The sequence below is a fragment of the Myotis yumanensis genome, unplaced genomic scaffold (genome assembly GCF_028538775.1).
Source record: "Myotis yumanensis isolate MYYU_CA2020_CCGP unplaced genomic scaffold, mMyoYum1.0.hap1 SCAF_1, whole genome shotgun sequence".
Classification (NCBI taxonomy): domain Eukaryota; kingdom Metazoa; phylum Chordata; class Mammalia; order Chiroptera; family Vespertilionidae; genus Myotis; species Myotis yumanensis.
The window spans coordinates 112,704,531-112,727,102 of record NW_027223752.1 but is presented as its reverse complement, the minus strand read 5'-3'; the positions used below and the strand labels follow the sequence as shown (position 1 = coordinate 112,727,102).

The 22,572-nt window shown below is 40.1% G+C and overlaps 1 protein-coding gene and 1 pseudogene across 2 annotated transcripts in view; one reads left to right on the top strand and one right to left on the bottom strand.

The window, feature by feature from the left end:
* The window catches only part of HMG20A (high mobility group 20A), a 140,929-nt gene that overhangs the window by 113,569 nt on the left and 4,788 nt on the right, over nt 1–22,572 (bottom strand). The window lies entirely within an intron of this gene.
* LOC139004995 (large ribosomal subunit protein uL30 pseudogene) lies at nt 8,698–9,491 on the top strand (annotated as a pseudogene).

Below are 22,572 nucleotides of genomic sequence, written 5' to 3'. Positions count from 1 at the left end.
AGAGAGATAGAAACATCAATGATGACAGAGAATCAGGGGGGATCAAACCTGCAACCCGGGCATGTGCCTTGAATGGGAATCAAACCATGACCTCCTGGATCATAGGTTGATGCTCTATCACTGAGCAACACCAGCCAGGCTACTTTTACTCTTTTACATTCGGTATTGAAGCATAGATTTTATGCTTGTTCTGAATGTTTAAAGTTTAAATGTTTTACAATAAGGATACATTATTTTATCGTAGAATAAACAAACAAAACTTGGTCCCATGCCCTGACTGGTGTGGCTCAGTTGCATGAGTGTTGTTCCATACACCAGAAGTTTGCTGGTTCGATTGTGGTCAGGAATTATGCCTGCTTTGCAGGTTCAATCCTCAGTGTTGTGGGTAGGAAGGTGCAGAAGACAAGCTCTTAGATGTATCTCTTTCTGACTGATGTTTCTCTCTCTACCTTCCTCTCTCTCTCAAAGCAATAAAAACATATTTTAAAATCCTATATAATAAAAGCCTAATATGCTAAGTGTCCGCTCAGCCATTCAACCAATCAAAGAGTAATATGCTAATGATATACTAAGGCCGCTCAACCGCTCACTACGACATGCACTGACCTCCAGGGGGCAGATGCTCTGACCGGTAGGTTAGCTTGCTGCTGGGGTCCGGCCAATCAGGACTGAGCAAGATGGGCTGGACATGTCCTGGAGCCCTTCCCCGGTCCCTCCCCGGCTAGCCAACCTCCCAGGTCTCTCCCCGACCTGACTGTGCACTGGTGGGGTCCCTCAGCCTGGCCTGTGGCCTCTCGCAATCCAACACCCCCCTAGAGAATGCCAGAGAGCCGGTTTCGGCCCGATCCCGCAGGCCAGCCCGAGGGTCCCAACTGGTGCACGAATTCGTGCACCGGGCCTCTAGTAAATAAATAAAATGAAATAAAGGTGAGGGCAGGGAGAATCAGCTACATGTCTCTTTAAACACACACACACACACACACACACACACACACACACAACTTGGTCCCATAATAGTGAATGACGATCTTTAAACCAGTTTTGGTATCAGGAAAAGGAATCTTGACATGTTTAAATGACAGAGAACACAAAATATTTAAATTAAAAACAATATAGGGTCGGACAAAAGTAGGTTTATAGTTGAGTACATGAAACACAGACCTTATTCTTATATTACTATTTATTATTGTGTTAATTTCCATATGAAAAACTGTAAAGCTACTTCTGCCTCACCCTGTATAATAGCACAATTAAATCTTCTCTACAATAAATTCATATCTTTGGTACCCTCTATGTTCTCATATGAAGCATCTTACAAATGTATGCATTTAGGGAGTAAGATTCAGCTGGCTTGTTAATAAGACTGTTATATAGAGTTGATAATTATTCAGTAAAAAATATGCAGCCCTTACCTTCTTTCTCTAGTTATATCTTATGTCAGGAAATAAACACAATTATTAAGAAAAGAGATTAAAAAAAAAAAAAGAACTCCAGCAGTTCTGGCTGCCTTGCATGATAATGTCTGGAAAAAGCTAAAATCCTTTCTTTCCCACTTTCCCTTTAGGGAAAGGAATTACAGTGATAGCGAGTGAGAATTAAGTGGAAGTCTTCTCTGGGAAACTTTGTCCTTGCCTGTGAAAACAGACCCCTGTGGCTAGTGCACCTCGTTCTCCTTCCTTCCTGCCTCGATGTGGTTGCAAAGGAGCTGCAGCAGCCATGTTGCAACCCTGAGGGGAAGACCAGTCTGTTGGCTCCTGACCTCACTGAGCAGTTGAGCAAATGCTACTGCTTTTAGATCCCTTGTTTACATGAGAAAATAAACCTTTGTATGTTAAAAAAAAAAAAAAAGAGATAAAAGTTAATGAATATCCTAAGATTAGTGTTCAAAATACATAATTACTTATGATGGAGTTTACTATTAATTTTCCAACTAGGAAAATTATTTTTCATAGTATCATATTTAAATACATAATTTAGGTCTTCAAATGAACAGATTATCATATACAGTAATTTTTAGTCTCTCCCATAGCACTTTTAATTATAGTATCTATTTTCTTTCCTGAAATAAATTTCAGTTGCAATCAACTCCAAAACCTCTTGAGAGCGGATGCCATTTAGTATTATTATACATGTATTACCAAGTCAGGTAGGAGAAATTGCTAAACCAACTGAGATCCCATGATGCCAGTTAAATTTCAATCTTCTTTTCAGGCTCCCAAAACATCTCAGGACTATGGTAGGTTATAAGTTTTGGGTGATGTGATTTGCTTAAAAAATAATGAGAGCAAAGTGTGGAGCAGACTAGTACAGATCATAGCAAAGTAAGTTCAGAACTACACCTACAATTCATTTTTTATTATGTGTATTTATTAAGTACTGAAATAATAAACACGAAGGCCTGCTAAGAGTTGAGAACACCAGGTTAAACACATGCCTTCCCTATCCTCTAAGAGGGTATAGTTTGAAAAAACAACAATACCCTGACAATTTAATTAAGAATTAAAGTACTGAGGAGGAAAAATGCTCTCATACTCATTATACTATAATCTGCTTTCTGAAATGTTCACAAAATGATGCACTACTAAACTTAAATCCACTTATTCTGCTTGAAATATAGTGTTCTGAATTTCAAATGTTTGTACTGTTATCGGATGATGACCAACTGTTAACTAACAGGATAATGTCCTTAAAATATAAAAATAATTGCTGTTTCACTACTGGCTAGGCATTTTTTATTTTTTAATAACAAGGATGCCATTGTACCAATTCATCCTTAATCTTCTGCCTAGCCCCCTTGGAGGGACAATATTAATCTACAGGGCAGCACTCTAAGCTAGGTGATGCAAACAGATATTAATTCCAATCCTATGCACCAGGATTATTTTATTACATGACAGTCATTAATCTACAAAGAAAAACTGAGTTATAATTTCTAGTGTAATAAGACTTTACTTATCATGCCTTGGGTGGTGTGGCTCAGTTTGGTTGGGCATCATCCTTGTACTGAAGGGTTACCGGTTCGATTCCCAGTTAGGTTGTGGGCTTGATCTCTGGTAAGGGGTGTGTGGGAGGCAGCCGATGGATGTTTCATTTTCACACCAATATTTCTCTCTCTCTTTCTCTCCCTAAAAATCAATAAAAAAATATTTAAAAAGACTTTGCTTAAGTAGACATTAAACTCTGCAAAAGAAATAAAACTACCAATGGTGATACAGATATAGCAGGGAAAAATTATAAACAATATATCTATATCTACTCTACTCTTTACCAATGATACTGCTGTTAGACAAAACTGTTAAACAAATAGGAGACTACAAAGATACAGTTGAGCAAAGCCTTTCTTGGATCTATACATTATCCTCAGTAGCATGTATTGTTAGAGAAAGATTTTAAACACCAGGGAGAAGAAATCTGCCAGTTAGAATGAAAGTAGTTTGCTTTGCTAGGAAATAAATGGCTAACAGCTTACATGGTCTTTGTGGCAAACAAAACAAAACAAAAAGGCTACTCTTTCCCCTTTTTAGGAATAAACATAAAACCACTCCATTATGTCTTTTTCTCCCTACTCCTTTATGTTTATTTAATATAGTATGCAAATGGCAATTAGCTTGAGAAGACTGTTTCTATATATATGGTAGAGTGCCTTGTACTTAAGTCTCCTCACTCCCTCTATAACCAGAATATACCATGTTTGTACACTGCTACAGTACTATAGGAAGAACTTAAAAATTCCTCCTAGTTTTTCACTAGCTCTAGAGTCAGTGATCTACATTTTAAAAACCCAAAGAAAAAGCCTGCAGTCACAACCAGAAGTTTATGAAATTCAGCAAAGTATTTATTCAGACCTAGCAGCAGACATTATAAATTCTTAAGAGCTCACAATGTCATTGACCTGAGAATAGCTATGAAAGTTTAGTGAATCTGCAAATGTTAATAAATGATGAAGCTTTAAAAATCATTTTACTTACCAGTCCTAATACTAAGAATATAAAGAAACCAAGCTGAAATCAATGAGGGGCAAAGATGCAAAACAGGCTGGTCCTACACCCACGTGTAGTGGTTGATAATCAGGAGGGATATCTCTGCTGCAGAGGTCCCCCTGAGGAGTGGTGTGTCCCAGGTCCACTCTGTGCTCCCCAGTGCTGGAAAGAGATGTAAATCCCCCTAACTTCTGGCTGTGTATATGAACAAAGTAGTGCTTCAGTCAGACAGAGGGCAGCTGGAGTCCCAGGAGTTCCTCTTAAAGGACGGGCACACAGACACACTCCCTCACAAACACTCACCTAAGCTCCAAGAAGGGACAGCACTAAAGGGGACGAAGACATTCCAGAAAATTGAATTGTGTGCTTTGGGGTAAGTACCACCATTGTCTCAGTGTTGAATCCTCCCCACCCATAGCCTGCAGGTGAACGCCGGGGCAAAATTTAAATGTGTATTAACCTGATGACCACCACTCCCCTCACCCTGGTGACTCTCTGAGGACCACCCACCCACTTACCCACCCAACTAGCACCCACACTACAAACTTTCTTAAAAACTGTCCAAGGTCTGCAGACCCTGGCAGGCTGCAAGGGGGGTCCCATAAAATTGTCAGCTCATTTCTCAACAGATAACTTCCAGACCAAAAGGGATTGGCAGAAATATTCAGTGATGAAAAGCAAGAACTTACAATCATGACTATTCTAACCAGCAAGGCTATAATTTAGAATTTATGGAGAAATAAAGAGCTTCCTAGGCAAGAAAAAAGCTAAAGGAGTTCATCACCACAGAACCAGTATTACAAGAAATGTTAAAGGGGCCCTGGCTGGTTTGGCTCAGTGGATAGAGCATTGGTCTGTGGACTGAAAGGTCCCAGGTTCGATTCCGGTCAAGGGCATGTACCTTGGTTGCGGGCACATCCCCAGTGGGAGGTGTGCAGGAGGCAGCTGATCGATGTTTCTCTCTCATCAATGTTTCTGGCTCTCTATCCCTCTCCCTTCCTCTCTGTAAAAAATCAATAAAATATATTTTTTTAAAAATGTTAAAGGGACTTTTTTAAGAAAGAGAGAGAGAAAAAAAGAACAAATATGATGACAATAACTACATACCCATCAATAATCATTTTAAACATAAATGGATTAAGTACTGAAATTAAAAGACACAGGATGGCTGAATGGATAAGAAAATAAGACTCATTCATGCCGAAACCGGTTTGGCTCAGTGGATAGAGCGTTGGCCTGCGGACTGAAGGGTCCCGGGTTCGATTCCGGTCAAGGGCATGTACCTGGGTTGCGGGCACATCCCCAGTGGGAGATGTGCAGGAGGCAGCTGGTCGATGTTTCTCTCTCATCGATGTTTCTAACTTTCTATCTCTCTCCCTTCCTCTCTGTAAAAAATCAATAAAATATATTTTTTAAAAAAAAGACTCATTCATATGCTGCCTACAAGAGGCTGAAAGTAAAGGGATGGAAAAAGATATTTCAAGCAAGTGGAAATGAAAACGTGCGCGCGTGCGCACACACACACACACACACACACACACACGTTGAGGTAGCAATACTTCTATCAGACAAAACAGAATTGAAAACAAAACTATAACAAGAGACAAAGACGGACACTATATAATGATACAAGGATCAATCCAACTAGAGCATATTACACTGGTAAATATTACCCAAGCTAGGAGCACCAAAATTTATAAAGTAAATATTGATGAACATAAAGGTATTATAGTATAGTAAGAATCTAGGGAAATTCCAGGATAAGCAGAATAGGAAAACTAAGATAGATAGTTAAACAACAGTTTGCAGCCATCTAGTAAATCCTATTTTTCCTAAACAAGGACACTTAAGAGTAAATGGCTTGCACTCTCCTATCCAATGAGAGGGTAAATAGCTTAAATCATCTTACTCAGGGAGATAGTTAACAGAAATCCAATTAGTAGCATTTGCCAATCACATCCAAGGACAAGACAAATTAAGAGAATAAATCTAACTGGTACATCAGCATAAAGCTGATGAATATTCTATTGATCATCCTCCCCTAAACACCCAGCTTTTAAAATCCCTGAGGTCACAGTGCACTCTTCCTCCAGGGAGCATGCCAATGCCATTACCCCCCTCGCTCACCCCAACACCCCTGATCTTCCTTCTACAGGTACCTATCTCCTCAACTCCAAGGGACTCCACCAAACTTCCAACCAGTAGAACAATGGGCAGTGACAGCTCATCTTGGGCTAAATCCCTGAACCTGTCTCCAAGGCCCCCTCTTCTCTGACTTCCCAGTGAGCCAAAGCAGCCCAGCCTAGGCTCTCCTGTTGATTCTTCTGTCAGTAAATTCTTGCTTGCTTTTCTACACATTGTGTCTTAATTTAAATCTTTCCTTCAAGAAGACAGGAACTGAGGTCTTGTTTCGCCAGTAAAAAGGGAGAAATCAGAGTTTTCCCTCCAGGAAGCACGCCCATGCCTTTCCCTTCCCACTCCCTCTTCCCACCTACCTTTTAGCTCCCCAGGCACCTTACCATTAGCTTCCTCACTCCCAAGTTCCAAGGGCCCTTCCTTTACCGTCATAACTTGTTCCCTAAACCCATCTCTTGTAGGAATTATTTCTTCTACCTCTGTGATTTACAAAATAAAAGTTCTCTTACAGTTTGGGTCTTGCTCTGAATTCTTTCCTAGTCAGTACCCAAGAACCCAAGTATCAGAAAAATGAAAATTAAAACCACAATCAGATCTCTGGTGCTCCCTGGTGGTCAGTATGTTCCCACAGCCAACCTCCCGCAGCCCCTCCCCCCCACCCAGCTGGCCTGCTGATTGGCGGGCTGGCCGGCCAACCTCCCAGGGTCCCTCCCCTGGGCCGGCAGGCCCCCACCCATGCACGAATTCGTGCACTGGGCCTCTAGCCAATACATAAAAAGACAACAAGTGTTGGTGAGAATGTGAAGAAAATTAAACACCTGGGCACTATTGGTGGGAAAGCAAATTGGTGCAGCTACTATGGAATATAGTATGGAGGTTCCTCAAAAAATTAAAACTAGAATTACCTTAAGACACAACAATTCTACTTCTGGATATATTTATCTGAAGAAATCCAAAACACTAATTTGAAAAGATACAGTAGGATAAATGATCCTGAAAGGAAACCTGGCTTGGGGTGGTGAACACACAATACAATATACAGATTATGTATTATAGAAATGTACCCCTGAAACCTATATAATTTGATTAACCCAAATAAGTTCAATAAAAAAAGAATAAAGAAAAGATATATGCATCCCTATGTTCACTGCAGCATTATTTATAATAAACAAAATATGGAAGCAACCTAAGTGCCCATCAATAGACAACCGAATAAAATACACAGTACATATATACAACAGAATAGTACTCGGCCATAAAAAGGAATGAAACCTTACCATCTGCAACAACATGGCTGCACCTACAGGGTAGTGTGCTAAGGTAAGTCAGATAGAGAAAGACAAATGCCACGATTTCACTTATATGTGGGCTCAAAACAACAAAATAAACAAACAGAAACAGACTCATAGATACAGAGAACCAACTTATAGTGTCCAGATGGGAGGTAAGTTGGTGGGATGGGTTTTATTAAAAAGGCGAAGAGATTAAGAAGTAAAAAATGGGAGATTAAAAATGGTGGCAGAGTAAACAGAGCTGCACTGACACTCTCCCAGGACCAAACTAGAAATACAACTAAAATATAGAAAAACCACCTGGAAAAATCAACAGAAGACTAGCTGGAAAGAACCCTTATAACCAAGGAAGGAAAAAAACCTGCATAGCGACCAGAAGGAAGTTTGGAGATGCGAAAGGGGTGGTCAGGCTCCCACAGAAAGCAGCTGAAGATCGGGAGGGATATCTCAGCTGTGGAGAGTTCCTATTGAGAACTCTGGGGTCTAAACCCCAAGCTGGTCTCCCCAGCCCAGAGCATCAGAAATGAGAAAGGTGTCCACATAACACCTGGTTGTGAAAAGCAGCAGGGTTGCTGTCTGCCAGCTAGAGGCACCTAAAATGCAGGCACTCTCTTAAAGAGCCAACAAACAAAATTTCCTGTGCAGCCACTCACCTTGGTCTCCGGCAGAGGGAGGGCAGAGTGCAATGGAGCTGTGTGAGGAGAGTCCAGGGTTGGGATTCTAGAGTTGGAGTTTGGAGGGGAGCCACCCCAGTTTCCTGTGCTGAATCTTTCCCTCACACTGTGGAGGACACCTTTCTCCAATGGACCTTTGCTATCCAGGTGGTTTTGCCTGGAGGAAAGGCAATTGCCACACCCTGTTGGAAGACCTCTCACCACACCCTGTGGTCGATGGCCTGCGGCCAATCAAAGCTGATAACAATCAAACTGCAGAAAGAGGCAGATCTCTAGAAGCTTTGAGTCTTTGCCTGATCTCCTTCTAGGCCCAGAGCTAGGAAAAGGAGACTCTGATGCACATCTTGGTCCTTTCTAAAGGCATCCAACCTCAGCAGAGGGAGCCACAAGCTGTGGATTAATGATAGCCTCAAACAGGGTACTCAGGACCAGTCAGAAACAGTGTCTGAAATTGTCCTGCACTAAAGACTGGAAGTCGTAGCAGATCTACTAAATACATAGACACAAACAGGCAGCCAAAATGGGGAGACAAAAATACAACTTTCAAATGAAAGAACAAGAGAATTCTCCAGAAGAGCTAAATGAAATGGAGATAAGAAATTTATCTGACTCTTTCCAGCTGGAACCATGGAGGGTTCGGAAGAGAAGAGGAAGAAGGTTCCTGCTGTGCCAGAAAAAGTGAAGGAATTTTGCAGAGCTGAAGATCAAGCGCCTGAGAAAGAAGTTTGCCAAAAAATGCTTTGAAAGACAAGAAGGAAGCTCATCTATGAAAAGGCTAAGCACTATCACAAAGAATACAGGCAGATGGACAGAACTGAGATTCCAATGGCTAAGATGGCAAGGAAAGCTGGCAACTTCTATGTACCTGCCGAACCCAAATTGGCATTTGTCATCAGGATCAGAGGTATCAATGGTGTGAGCCCAAAGGTCCGGAAAGTGCTGCAGTTTCTTTGCCTTTGCCAGATCTTCAACAGCAACTTTGTTAAGGTCAACAAGGCTTTGATTAACATGCTGAGGATTCTGGACCCATATATTGCATGGGGATACCCACACCTGAAGTCAGTAAGTGAACTGATTTACAAGCGTGGTTATGGCAAAATCAATAAAAAATGAATTGCTCTAACAGATTGATTGCTCAATCTCCTGGTAAATATGGCATCATCTGCAAGGAAGATCTGATTCATGAGATGTATACTGTTGGAAAGCGCTTCAAAGAAGTAAACAACTTTCTATGGTCCTTCAAGTTATCTTCTCCACAAGGTGAAATGAAGAAAAGACCACCCATTTTGTAGAAGGTGGAGATGCTGGTAACAGGGAAGACAAGATCAATAGGCTTATTAGAAGAATGAATTAAGGTATCTACCATGGTAATTTTTGTAATCTGGTCAGTTAATAAACTGAGTCCTTTAAAATTGAAAAAAAAAGACATTTATCTGTTATAGAGTTTAGAATAATGATGGCAAACATGCTCAACAGCATGAGAAAAGATACAGTAATGATGAAAAAAGGACCAGTCGGAAATACAGAATGATGTAGCACTAATAAAAAAGACATTGGGAGGAATACATAGCAGATTAGGGGAAGCCGAGGATCAGATCAGTGTATTAGAAGATAGGGTAGAAAAAAATTACACTGAGAACAACAACAACAACAAAAGAATTAAAAAACAGGGACAGCTTAAGGGAGCTGTAGGACAACATGAAATGTAACAATATTTGCATAATTGGAGTGTCAGAAGGAAAAGAAAGTGAGCAAGGGATAGAGTTGTGTTTGAAGAAATAATGGCAGAAAACTTCCCTAACCTGGTAAAGGAAAAAGTCATACAAGTTAAGAAGGCACAGCGTTCCAAGCAAGAAGAACCCAAACAGGCCCATGCCCAGACACATCATAATTAAAATGCCAAAAATTAAAGACAAAGAGAGAATCTTAAAGGCAGGAAGAGAAAAGCAAACTGTTACTGACAAAGGTGCTCCCATCAGGCTGACAACTGATTTCTCATCAGAAACTCCACAGGCCAGAAGGGAATGGCATGAAGTACTCAAGGTAATGGAAAGCAAGCATCTGAAACCAAGATTACTATATCCAGCAAAGCTATCATTCAAAATAGATGGTGAAATAATGAGCTTCCCAGACAAAAGAAGGCTAAAGGAGTTTATCACCACCAAACCAGCATGGCAAGAAATGCTAAAGGGACTGCTGTAATCAGAAGAAGAAAAAGTGAGAGAAACCTAGGCATACAGAATTAAAATAGCATCTATTAATATCTATTAATAGCATCTATAAGTATCTATTAATAATAACCTTAAATGTATATGGATTAAAAGATCCAATCAAAAGACATAGGGTAGTTGAATGGATACAAAGACATGACTCAATTACATGCTGTCTACAAGAGACCCAACTCAGAACAAAGGACTCACACAGGATGACAGCAAAGGGATGTAAAAATTTTTTCCATGCAAATGGAAACAAACCAACAAAAAAAGCTGGAGTAGCCATAATCATATTTGACAAAGTAGACTTCAAACTTAAGGCCATCATAACAGGAAAAAAGGTCACTACATATACTAAAGGGTTCAATCCAATAAGAGGATATAACCCTGGTAAACATATGCACCCAATATAGGAGCACCTAAATACATAAAAAAACTTCTAGAGGACTTTAAGGGAGAGATCAATAGCAATACAGTAGCAGTAGGGGATTTTTATACTTCCCTGATTTCACTGGACAGGTCTTCCAGACAAAAATTAAGACAGAAACAGTGACTCTAAATGACACACTGGATCAAATGGATTTAATTAACATGCATAGAACATTTCACCCCGAAACTGCAGAATATACATTCTTCTCAAGTGCCCATGGGTCATTCTCAAAGATACACTACATGTTAGGGCACCAAACAAGTCTCTACAAGCTCAAAATTGAAATCATATCAATCATCTTCTCAGACCTTAATGGATTGAAATTAGAAATCAACTATAGTAAAAACACTCAAAAACCTTCAAACACACGGAGGCTAAATACCATGTTATTACACAATGAATGGGTTATCAATGAGATAAAGAAAGAAAAAGTTCCTGGAAATAAATGAAAATGAACACACAACAACCCCAAATCTCTGGGACACAGCAAAAGCAGTTCTGAGAGGGAAGTGCATAGCACTACAGGCCTACCTCAAAAAACAAGAAAAATTAATAACAAACTACAGTATTTAACCCTACAATTTAAAGAATTAGAAAGAGAACAAGAAGTACAAATTAGTAGTTACAAAATAGTCATGGGCACGGAAAATATAGCATAGGGATTATAGTCAATTATATTGTAACTAGAGGCCCAATGCATGAAATTCGTGCAAGGGGCTTGGCCCTCACAGACCCAGCTGCCTGGGCCTTTCAGCCCCGGCTGCATCCAGAACGTTGTCCGGACAGTTGTTCTGCTGTTCGGCCTAATTAGCATATTAGCTCTTTATTATATAGGATAACTATGTTTGGTGCAGCTGAGTACTACATTTATAAGGGTGGTTACTTTGTAAGTTATATAAATATCTAATCAGAATTGTACACCTGAAACTAATATAATGTATGTCAATGGAATTGAAAAAATTTTTTTTTTAAAATAAAGGCAGGATTCAAAGGATACTCCTGATACAAAAGAAGAGGAGCTTTCATTTACCCTCTCAGAAAGGATTTAGAAACAATTTCATATAAAATTGTCTTTGTAATACAAAATTGAATAATGGCAATTTTATATACTTTAACCTAACATACACAGATAATTTTTCTACATTTGTTCCATTTACCTCTTTCCCCAGGTCTGTTTCTCCATTGTGATTAGAAATTATACCATTAAGCCAAAAGAAAACAAGTAATTAATATATTTTACTTTTGCATATTTACAAGCACAGGGAGAAAAAAAGGAGTCTTGGGGACATAAGTACATAATGATACCTATCACTAGGAGAAGAAAGTTGGCTGAGGGTCTGGATACAGGTGCAAGGAAAAAGGGGCAAGACTAAGCTTGTGAAAAAATACCCTGAGACCTACCTTGAAGGGATCAGATAAGGTTCCCCAGTTCTCTATATTTTCCTACAAAATTAATCCTAGGAGCTGATAAAGGTTAGTTCTTTGCAGCATGGGCCCTATAATCAGATAAGCAGTGAGTCTTGAGTTCTGCCACTATAAGGAAGTTAGTTGCTGACTATCTATATATTCCCATTATTCTTGGGAATATAAGGACCACAAAAGATGGAATAGATAGAGAAGGTGGTAGCACCTGAGAGTAGACAAGAGGGCAATAGAAATGTATCAGAGAAAACTGAGGGAATCAGTGAAAATCCTATATAATAAAATCATAGTATGCAAATTGTCCCCTCGACTGGGAGTTCGACCAGGGGGCGGGGCTGGCCAGGGCAAGGGAGGGAGGCCCTGGCCAGCGGCAGGAGGTCGGGAGAAGGGAGGGAGGCCCCGGTGGGCAGCCACTAGGGACCCTACATGCACTGGGCCTCTAGTGTAATATAAAGAGCTGATCTGAAGCAATGTGAAGACAAGGAAGTCTGAAACCTCAGAAGACTGTTATGGATTCTCCAATTCCCCATATAACTGTTATACATCTGGTCCTGGAAAGATAATCAACTCTGGGATTACTAATTATATTACTTTAAATTTAATTATGCTACTTCAAATGTAATTATATTTCTTAAATGTCATTGTCAGAGTTTGGTATGGAAGAGTTTCAGTAAGATAGTGGTTACTTCTTCAAACAAGAATTCACTAGTATAGTAATCTAGGCATGTTTTTATTTCTTTTTTTAATCATTATTGTTGAAAATATTACATATGTCCCTTTTCCACCATTGACCTCTCCTAGCCTTTCCTCCTGACCTGAGGCCTTTACCACCCTTGGGTCTGTGTCCATAGGTTATGCATATATGCATACAAATTCATTGGTAGCTCTCTTCCCATCCACCCACCCTCCCCTGCCTTCCCTCTGAGGTTTGACTGTCTGTTCAATGCTTCTATGTCTCTGGATATATTTCTATTTATCAGTTTATGTTGTTCATTAGATTCCATATATGAGTGAGATCATGTGATACTTATCTTTCTCTGATTTGCTTATTTAGCTTAGTATAATACTCTCCAGGTCCATCCATGCTGTTGCAAATGGTAGGAGTTCTTTCTTTTTCACAGCTGTGAAGTATTCCATTGTGTACATGGACCACAGATTTTTAATCCACTCATTTGCTGATAGACACTTAGGCTATTTCTAAATCTTAGCTATTGTAAATTGTACTGCTATGAACAGAGGGGTGCATATATTCTTTCTGATTGGTATTTCTAATTTCTTAGGATTTATTCCTATAAGTGGCATCAATGGGTCAAATGGGAGTTCCATTTCTAATTTTTTGAGGAAACTCGATACTGTTTTCCACAGTGGCTGCACCAGTCTGCATTCTCACCAGCAGTGTACGAGGGTTCCGACAGCCTCGCCAACACTTATTATTTGTTGATGATTGCCATCTGACAGGTGTGAGGTTGTATTGCATTGTCGTTTTGATTTGCATCTCTGATTAGTAATTTTGAGTATTTTTTCATATGCCTTTTGGCCTTCTGTCTGTCACCTTTGGAGAAATGTCTATTTAGGTCCTTTGCCCATTTTTTAATGGATTGGTTATCTTCCTTTTAAAAAGTTGTCCGAGGAGAAACCAAGATGGCAGCATAGATAAACACCGGAGATTGCTGCCTCGCACAACCACTTCAAAAATAAAACTAAAAGACGGAACGGACATCATCCAGAACCACAGGAAGGCTAGCTGAGTGGAAATTCTACAACTAGAAGGAAAGAGAAAAGCATACCGAGACTCAGAGGAGGTGCAGTGCGGAAGTAAAATACAAAGGTGCGGAGGTGCATGCGGAGAGGGCTGGCGGCAGAGGACACGATTGTCTTTTTCAATCGGGAGGGAGTCTCAAGCTCTGAGCTCCAGTTCCGGGTGAGTTTCTGGGAACCCAGACTCATACGGGAGAAATGGGACTGTCGGAACTCAAGGGCAGCTTTCTCTAGGAGGCCCTCGCAGCGATTGCTGGGGCATCTGAGGGCAGGACTGAGAGAAGCCATACAGCTTGCTGCGCCTGCCCTGTTGATCCCCTGGGACCCCGCCCTGCCCAAGACATGCCATGGAGGCTTTTCCATATGAAAGGCCCGGCCCTTTGTAATCTGAAAATAACTTAAAACTTCAGCTGCCCCAAGGCCCCACGGCAACTTGCATGGCTTTACAGCTGGCTTCTGCTGGGTAGCCTCAGGCAGAGGCTTAATTAGCACCTCCTTAGATCCAAGAGCCAGTGTACCCAGTGGTCAGAGTGGGACCATCCAATTACAACTACTCAAATCTATAAGGGACACTTCAGGGGGCAGACTCAGTGAGCACCAAAGCCCCACTGAAGCAAGTCTTGCCCCAGAAGGGTGTCTTCAGCACAGAAGTTCTCCCACCATAGACACAGCTGATTCTCACAGCCAATTGGCCTGGAGGTCAATTACCCCACTGTTACCTACAACAATCAAGGCTTAACTACAAGACTGTGCACAAAGCCCACAAGGGGGTGCACCTAGAGTGTCTACCTCAGGTAATTGGGGAGGCTGAGCCACTGGGCCCTATAGGACAATTAGCATACAAAGCCACTCTATCAACACAGTGAAGCATAAAAAATGCCGAGACAAAGAAACAGGACACAAATGACAGAAATGGAGGAAAGCAAACTACTGGATATAGAGTTCAAAACCACACTTTTAAGGTTTTTCAAGAATTTTCTAGAAACTGCCAATAAACTTAATGAGACCCTCAAGAAATCTAGTGAGACCCTCGATGTTGTGATAAAGGACCAACTAGAAATTAAGCATACACTCACTGAAATAAAGAATATTATACAGACTCCCAACAGCAGACCAGAGGATCGCAAGAATCAAGTCAAAGATTTGAAATACGAAGAAGCAAAAAACACCCAACTGGAAAAGCAAAATGAAAAAAAGAATAAAAAATACAAAGATAGTGTAAGGAACCTCTGGGACAACTTCAAGCATACCAACATCCGAATTATAAGGGTGACAGAAGAAGAGAGAGGGCAAGATATTGAAAACCTATTTGAAGAAATAATGACAGAAAACTTCCCCTACCTGGTGAAAGAAATAGACTTAGAAGTCCAGGAAGCGCAGAGAACCCCAAACAAAAGGAATCCAAAGAGGACCACACCAAGACACATCATAATTAAAATGCCAAGAGCAAAAGACAAAGAGAGAATCTTAAAAGCAGCAAGAGAAAGACAGTCAATTACCTACAAGGGAGTACCCATATGACTGTCAGCTGATTTCTCAACAGAAACTTTGCAGGCCAGAAGGGAGTGGTAAGAAATATTCAAAGTGATGAATACCAAGAACCTACAACCAAGATTACTTTATCCAGCAAAGCTATCATTCAGAATTGAAGGTCAGATAAAGAGCTTCACAGATAAGGAAAAGCTAAAGGGGTTCATCACCACTAAACCAGTATTATATGAAATGTTGAAAGGTATCTTTTAAGAAGAGGAAGAAGAAGAAAATGGTAAAGACACAAATTATGAACAACAAATACACATCCATCAACAAGTGAATCTAAAAATCAAGTGAATAAATAATCTGATGATCAGAATAAACTGGTGAATACAATAGAATCAGGGGCATAGAAAGGGAGTGGACTGACTATTCTAGGGGGGGGAAAGGAGTGTGGGGGATGCAGGAAGAGACTGGACAAAAATCGTGCACCTATGAATGAGGACAGTGGTGGGGGGGTGAGGGTGGAGGTTGGCAGGGGAACCGGGTGGAAGGGAGCTATGGGGGAAAAAAGAGGAACAACTGTAATAATCTGAACAATAAAGATTTAATTAAAAAAATAATAAAATAAAATAAATCTGCACAGGGTTAAAATAAAAAAAAAAAAGTTGTCTGAGTTCCCTTAAATTTTGGAGACTAACCACTTATCAGATGTATTACTGGCAAATATATTCTCCCATGCAGTGGGATCTCTTGTTATTTTGTTGATGGTTCGTTTTGCTGTGTAGAAGCTTTTTATTTTGACATAGTCCCATTTGCTTATTTTCTCTTTAGTTTCCATTGTCCTACGAGATGTATCGGTAAACATATTGCTATGAGAGGTGTCTGTGATTTTGAATAGGTATGGTTTCCATTGTAAAATAATTTCAATAATGGATTCAATTTCTTTAATAGATAAAAACAATATTCAAATATTCTGTTTCTTCATGTGCCTCTTCTGGTAAAATGTGTTTAATGTGTTCATTTGATCAAAGGTTTCAAATATGTCTGCATAAGTTGTTCATAAAATCTTATGATTTTAAGAATTGTAACATCTGTAGGGAAATGACCTAATATTGGTAATTCGTGTTCTATTTCTTATTTGGTCAGCATTACTAGAAGGCTATTCATTTTACAGTTCTTTTCAAAGAACAACATTTAGCTTTGTTAATATTACCTATTGTGTTGTCTCTTCCTTTCATTTCTACTTTTTATAATTTCTTTCCTTCATCTTTGGGTTTAATTTGCTGTTCTTTTCCTAATTTCTTTAGATGGATATTTAGATAAGTGACTTTTGACTTTTTTATTTCTGGCATCTACATTTTAGGCTGTAAATTTCCCATCAATAATAACTTTAGCTAATTCACATATATTTTGATATATTGTATCTTCATTATTCTGTTGCAAATATGTTCTAATTTTGATTGGGCTTTCTCTTTTGATACAGTAGGTTATAAAAAATGTATTTTGCCGAAACCGGTTTGGCTCAGTGGATAGAGCGTCGGCCTGCGGACTGAAGGGTCCCGGGTTCGATTCCGGTCAAGGGCATATACCTGGGTTGCGGGCACGTCCCCAGTGGGAGATGTGCAGGAGGCAGCTGATCGATGTTTCTCTCTCATCGATGTTTCTAGCTCTCTATCTCTCTCCCTTCCTCTCTGTAAAAAAATCAATAAAATATATTTTAAAAAAAATGTATTTTAAGGGGATTTGTTAGTTACTGTTTTATAACCCATTTCATCCTTAATTCTACTGTGGTCAAATAACGTATTCTGAATGAAATTAATTGACTTGCTTTACGGTTCACTGTGTGATCTATTTTGGTAAAAGTTCAATGTGACCTTGAGAAAATTATTTTTTGTTAATCTTCACCCAAGCATAGGTATTTTTCCATCAATTTTTAGAGAGAGTGGAAGGGGAGGTAAAAGTAGGGAGAGAGAGAGAAACATCGATGTGTGAGAGACACATTGATTGATTAGCTTCCACAGGCACCCTGATCGGGGCCTGGGTTCAAACCTGTAACCCAGGTTCATGCCCTTGATGGGGAATTAAACCCATGACCCTTCAGTGCATAGGCTGATGCTCTAACCCAGGGGTGGGCAAACTTTTTGACTCGAGGGCCACAATGGGTTCTTAAACTGGACCGGAGGGCCGGAACAAGAGCATGGATGGAGTGTTTGTGTGAACTAATATAAATTCAAAGTAAACATCATTACATAAAAGTGTACGGTCTTTTTTTTTTTTTTAGTTTTATTCATTTCAAATGGGCCGAATCCGGCCCGCAGGCCGTAGTTTGCCCACGGCTGCTCTAACCACTTAAAAACCCAGCCACAGCAAAAAAATATTTTTTTAAAATTGATTTTGAGAGAGAGAGGGGCAGGAAACGAGAAAGAGAAACATCAATTTTTTGTCCTACTTATTTATTCATTCATTGGTTGATCCTTGCATTCACCCTGACCTGGGATAGAACCTACAACCTTGGTGTATAGGGAATTGGTATTATGGCTAAACTAGTGGCCTGGTGCGCGAAATTCGTGCACATTAAAAGGGAATTAATTAGAGGAAATATTTAAATATTGCTATTTGCCCTTTCTCTATAATGGAAGTGTCAGAGATGAAACAAATTAGTAAAATGTATATGGAAATCTCCTTCCTGTTAGAGTCTGGGGCATGCTACGAGACCCAGAGTCAAGTCCCCCGCCCACCTGCATGGGCCTTGAAATTGCATGAGACCCAGACCCAGCCAGCCCTACCCCCATTGAGGGAGACCCAGACCTGGCCGGGCCTACCCCCATCAAGCCCTGCCCAGTAGGGGCACAGTCTCAGATCTCCCGGCCCGGTGCGGGGTTGGGGGTGCAGCCTCAGGTCCCCCATCAAGCCCTGCCAGGTCGGGGGGCAGAGCCTCAGGTCACCTGTCAAGCCCCGCCAGGCGGTGGGTGCAGCCTCAGGTTCCCCATCAAGCCCCGCCGGGTAGGGGGACGCGGCCTGAGGTCCCCCGCCCCGGCCAGGCACCACGCAGCCTCAGGTCTCTGCTGATCAGTTGTTATGGTGTCACAATGTGATGACCATATTAGCCTTTTATTATTATGATGTGTTTTGAATGTGAATATAATTTACAAAATAAGTAAAATACCACTGAATAAAAGTAGTTTTTGACTGATTCAAATTAGAAGCTAGTCTGATTCTTAGGGTCCTTAAAAATACATATCCTTCCAGATGGGACCAAATATAAAGGCTTTGAATTCATTCATGCTCCAATGTATGTCAATTCTATGATATAGAAACACATATTAAAAGCAATACTAAAGTGAAGTATAATTTCAATTAGCCAAAAAATTTGCTGGTGAAAATAACACACTCATGTATTGATGGTGGCATGAAAAATTAGTATAACCTTTTAGAAAAATAAGATAGCTACTGTAAAGAGAACTACACAATGCCCATAATTTTTGAACCAATACCCCACTCTGTGGGGCGCAGCTACAGTGTTTTGGCCAGGTTCAAGCCTTGGACTAAGGAAAGGACAGGATCCTCTCATTGCCACATGCAAGTCCCAGCTGGAGGGCAGGGCCCTCCCAGCACAATTATAGCCAACAGCTATAGTTGTAAGCTTGAACCTATGGTCCGAACACGTAACCCCACGTGCCTTGTGATAGAGTTCGGGTGCATGTAGTTGAGTGGGGATGAAACTCACGAGAATGCTGTAAACAGCTTGATCACACCCCTACTTTGCCTCGTGGCATCTGCTATAAAATAAAGACACGGCTTGTAGGTGCTGTCGTTGTCTCCTCATCATGGAGGCAGCGTCCCACCGAGACCCAGCTATTATTCTCTTGTCTGTCTTTCCTTAATCCTTTCACCCCCCAACTCAGGATCACCCTTGGTTGTGCTGGCGTGGCACAAATGGCGCCCAAAGAGGGACTGAGTTCTGGGACCAGGGCCTGAGTTTTGGCCGTAAGAAGTGACGCCCGAGCAGGCCCCTTTGGCCGTAACAAGTGGCGTCGGAACAGGCCTGAGTTCGGGGGAATTTAAAAAGTGGTCAGGTGAAAGTAGGCTCCAAGGCCCGTGCAGAGAGTAAGCTTAAAAAACAAAAGTAAGAAAATAAGAAGTTAAGCTTAAAAAGCAAAAGTAATAAGGCCAAAAAACAATAATATGGTAGGGAGCTGAAGTGTGGTAATATTAGCTTGATGTAAAACTTGGGAAATTCAGGATCCCAGGAAGGGGATCAAGTGGTAAGAAACAAGCTGTAGAAGCGGTAGACGTTAGGAAATAAGCTGTAAGAAGTAAGCAGTAGAAAGTAAGTGGCAGGAGATAAGCGGAAGAAAATAAGAAGTAATTAGGAGGTACAAAATAAGGTAGAAATCTCCTAGGTTTTGTCTAAGCCACTGTAAAGTAAAAAATGGCTGTGGTCAATGTTGTTTAAGGAAGTAATTTTTATTTTAGACATAGATTGTAAGCTTTTGCAGCAGTTGCATTGTTTCTAGGCTTTGGTTATCTTTGCTTGTGTGACCTGATAGCTCCCTGGGACTTTGGGTCTGTGTGAGAAGCCAGACTCAGAATTGGAAGTCTCCAGCTCTGCAGGACTGAGGGTTGCTCATTTCCATGCAACAGTGGCTAAGGAAAGAAGCTGTAAAAGGACCAGACTTCTACCTGCGTGGACGAGGCTGATTTGACTGGGACTGGTGCGGACTTAGTGTCAGGGTCAACTGTCCAAACAGCCTGATCCAGGGGACTAGTTTTGCATCAATGACATCTTTGCATCGGTGGCATCTTACTATGCTAGTGATGGAGATATCAGCATGGAGTCAGCTGAAGAAGATTGCGACTGAGGTCAAACAGATGTTGGAAAAGCAAGTGGAAGCTATGCTAGCATTGGTGAACTGTCAGTTTTCTGTAAAATCTTGCGGAGCTAAATCTAAGGACTTTGAGTAAGATATCCTGAAAACATTAACATGTTTGTAGTTTGATTTTGCATTGGTATTGCTTTGTTATTAGCCAGAGTATTATTCTCTTGTTAACATTGCTGTGTTTATGGTTTTGTTAATAGCCAGGAGTTTGTTTTGATGTTTTGATGATGCTGAATAATTTGTTTAGAGTTTTTTGGATAATGTAAATGGGCGTGTTTAAAAACAAAAGTAAAGGGGGACCACTCATAACACATTACCATAAAAAATAATTCAAATGAGGAAAATAGCTATAGTTTTATTTAATAGTGCCTGGTACATAAAAGGCACTCAAGTATTTCTTCAAATGAATACCTTTATTTGCAGTTCTTCAAATTACTGCCCTTGGTTCCTTTCCTTTAGATTTATCTATTTTTTGTCCTAGCTGGTTTGGCTCAGTGGATAGAATGTCAGCTGTGGACTGAAGAGTCCCAGGTTCAAGTCTGGTCAAGGGCACATCCCAGGTTGTGGGCTCAATCCCAGTAGGGGAAATGCAGGAGGCAGCCGATTAATGATTCTTTCTTAACATTGATGTTTCTTTCTCTCTCTCCCGTCCTGTCTGAAATCAATAAAATATATATATATTTTTTAAAAAAGTTTATCTATTTTCATCATCTGCAGTTCGTTTTAGAATCAAACTTTGTCTAGTCTCTGTTGTACCATCTTTTTCAGTAATTTCACTGTTAACTGCTATCAGATTCCCTTACCTTATTCTTTACTCTTTGAACTCAGTTGACTGTCACACAGAAACTAATTTGACCATATATTATATCCTTGACATAATTAAAAAAAAAATCTGAGGCTTCCTTCAATATTCTAAGATGTCCTCCTTTGCAACACCTTTCTTGTCTAAACATTCATCTCATTGCTTGCTTCATTAAGACAAAATAGCCAGAAACCTTCACATCTATCCTCACCTGATCCTCAACTTACCTCTAGTCCTGTACCTAGACACTTACATTTCCTTCTAGGATCTGAGGAAGAATTACTGCCTTCTTGCTTTCATATATCTTGCTTCCTTCTTCTAGCCTCATCCAAATATTTCCATTCAAGTTTAAATGTAACCCCCTTTTTTGAAATCAAATTCACATACCACAAATTTCACCTCTTTTTAGTGTATTTGTGTGTGTGTGTGTGTTTAGTATATTGCTATACAATGTATTTTAGTATCAAGTTTCTGCAACCATCACCATTATCTAATGCTAGAACATTTTCATCACCCCCAAAAGAAATCCCATACCCATTAGCAGTCACTCTCTATTCCCATACCCTAGCGACCACTAATACTTTTTGTCTCTGTGAGGTGAATGTTTAGACTAGAAGGGTGATGATAAAGGAGAAGGATATCTTAGAATCTTGAAGGAAACTTCAGATTTATTTTCAATTAGGTCAAGGATATAGGATTCTAGACATCTCATATATGAAATGATGCAGTATGTGGCCTTTTGTGTCTTGCTTCTTTCTCTTTAGTGTAATATTTCCAAGGTTCACCCATGTTATAGCCTGTATCACTACTTCATTGCTTATTCCATTGTATGACTGTGCTTTTTATTTATTCATTCATTAATTGATGAATATTTGGGTTTATTTCTAATTTTTGGATCTTATGAATAATTCTGCTATAAACATTCATGTAAAAAATTTTGTGTGAATATATTTCCAATTCTCCTGGGTTTATATACCTAGGAGTGGAATTGCAAGTTAATTATCTCTTGATATTCAAATCTATTGTTTCTCAGTTCAGATAGCCTGGGATATCTCTCACATTGCAAACAACTCTATACTGACATGGACAACCACCTTCACTCAAATACCTGCAGTTTTCAGAGTCTGCACAAATTAATTACAACTTCTTTCCAATTAAACTGAGGGCAGGGATCAGTTCTCATAGTTCAGCTCATACGCAGGTGGTTAATATATGCTCATCGACATACTGACACCCTGAGATAACCACAAATGAAAAAATGATGACTTATTCACTCTTTCACTTGATATTTGAGTCTGTATTTTATGCTTAATGTTGGGCATAAATAACGGATAAAACTTATTGATTAGTTTTATCTTACCCCAAGTGCCAGTTCAACTCCACAAATACTCACTGAATATTTATGATTTGAATGGCATTGGGCCAGGTATGACAGGAGACACAAATAGGACTGAGATAGAGTCTGAAGCCTTTTATGGCAGTACATAAACTCTATATACAATAACAATG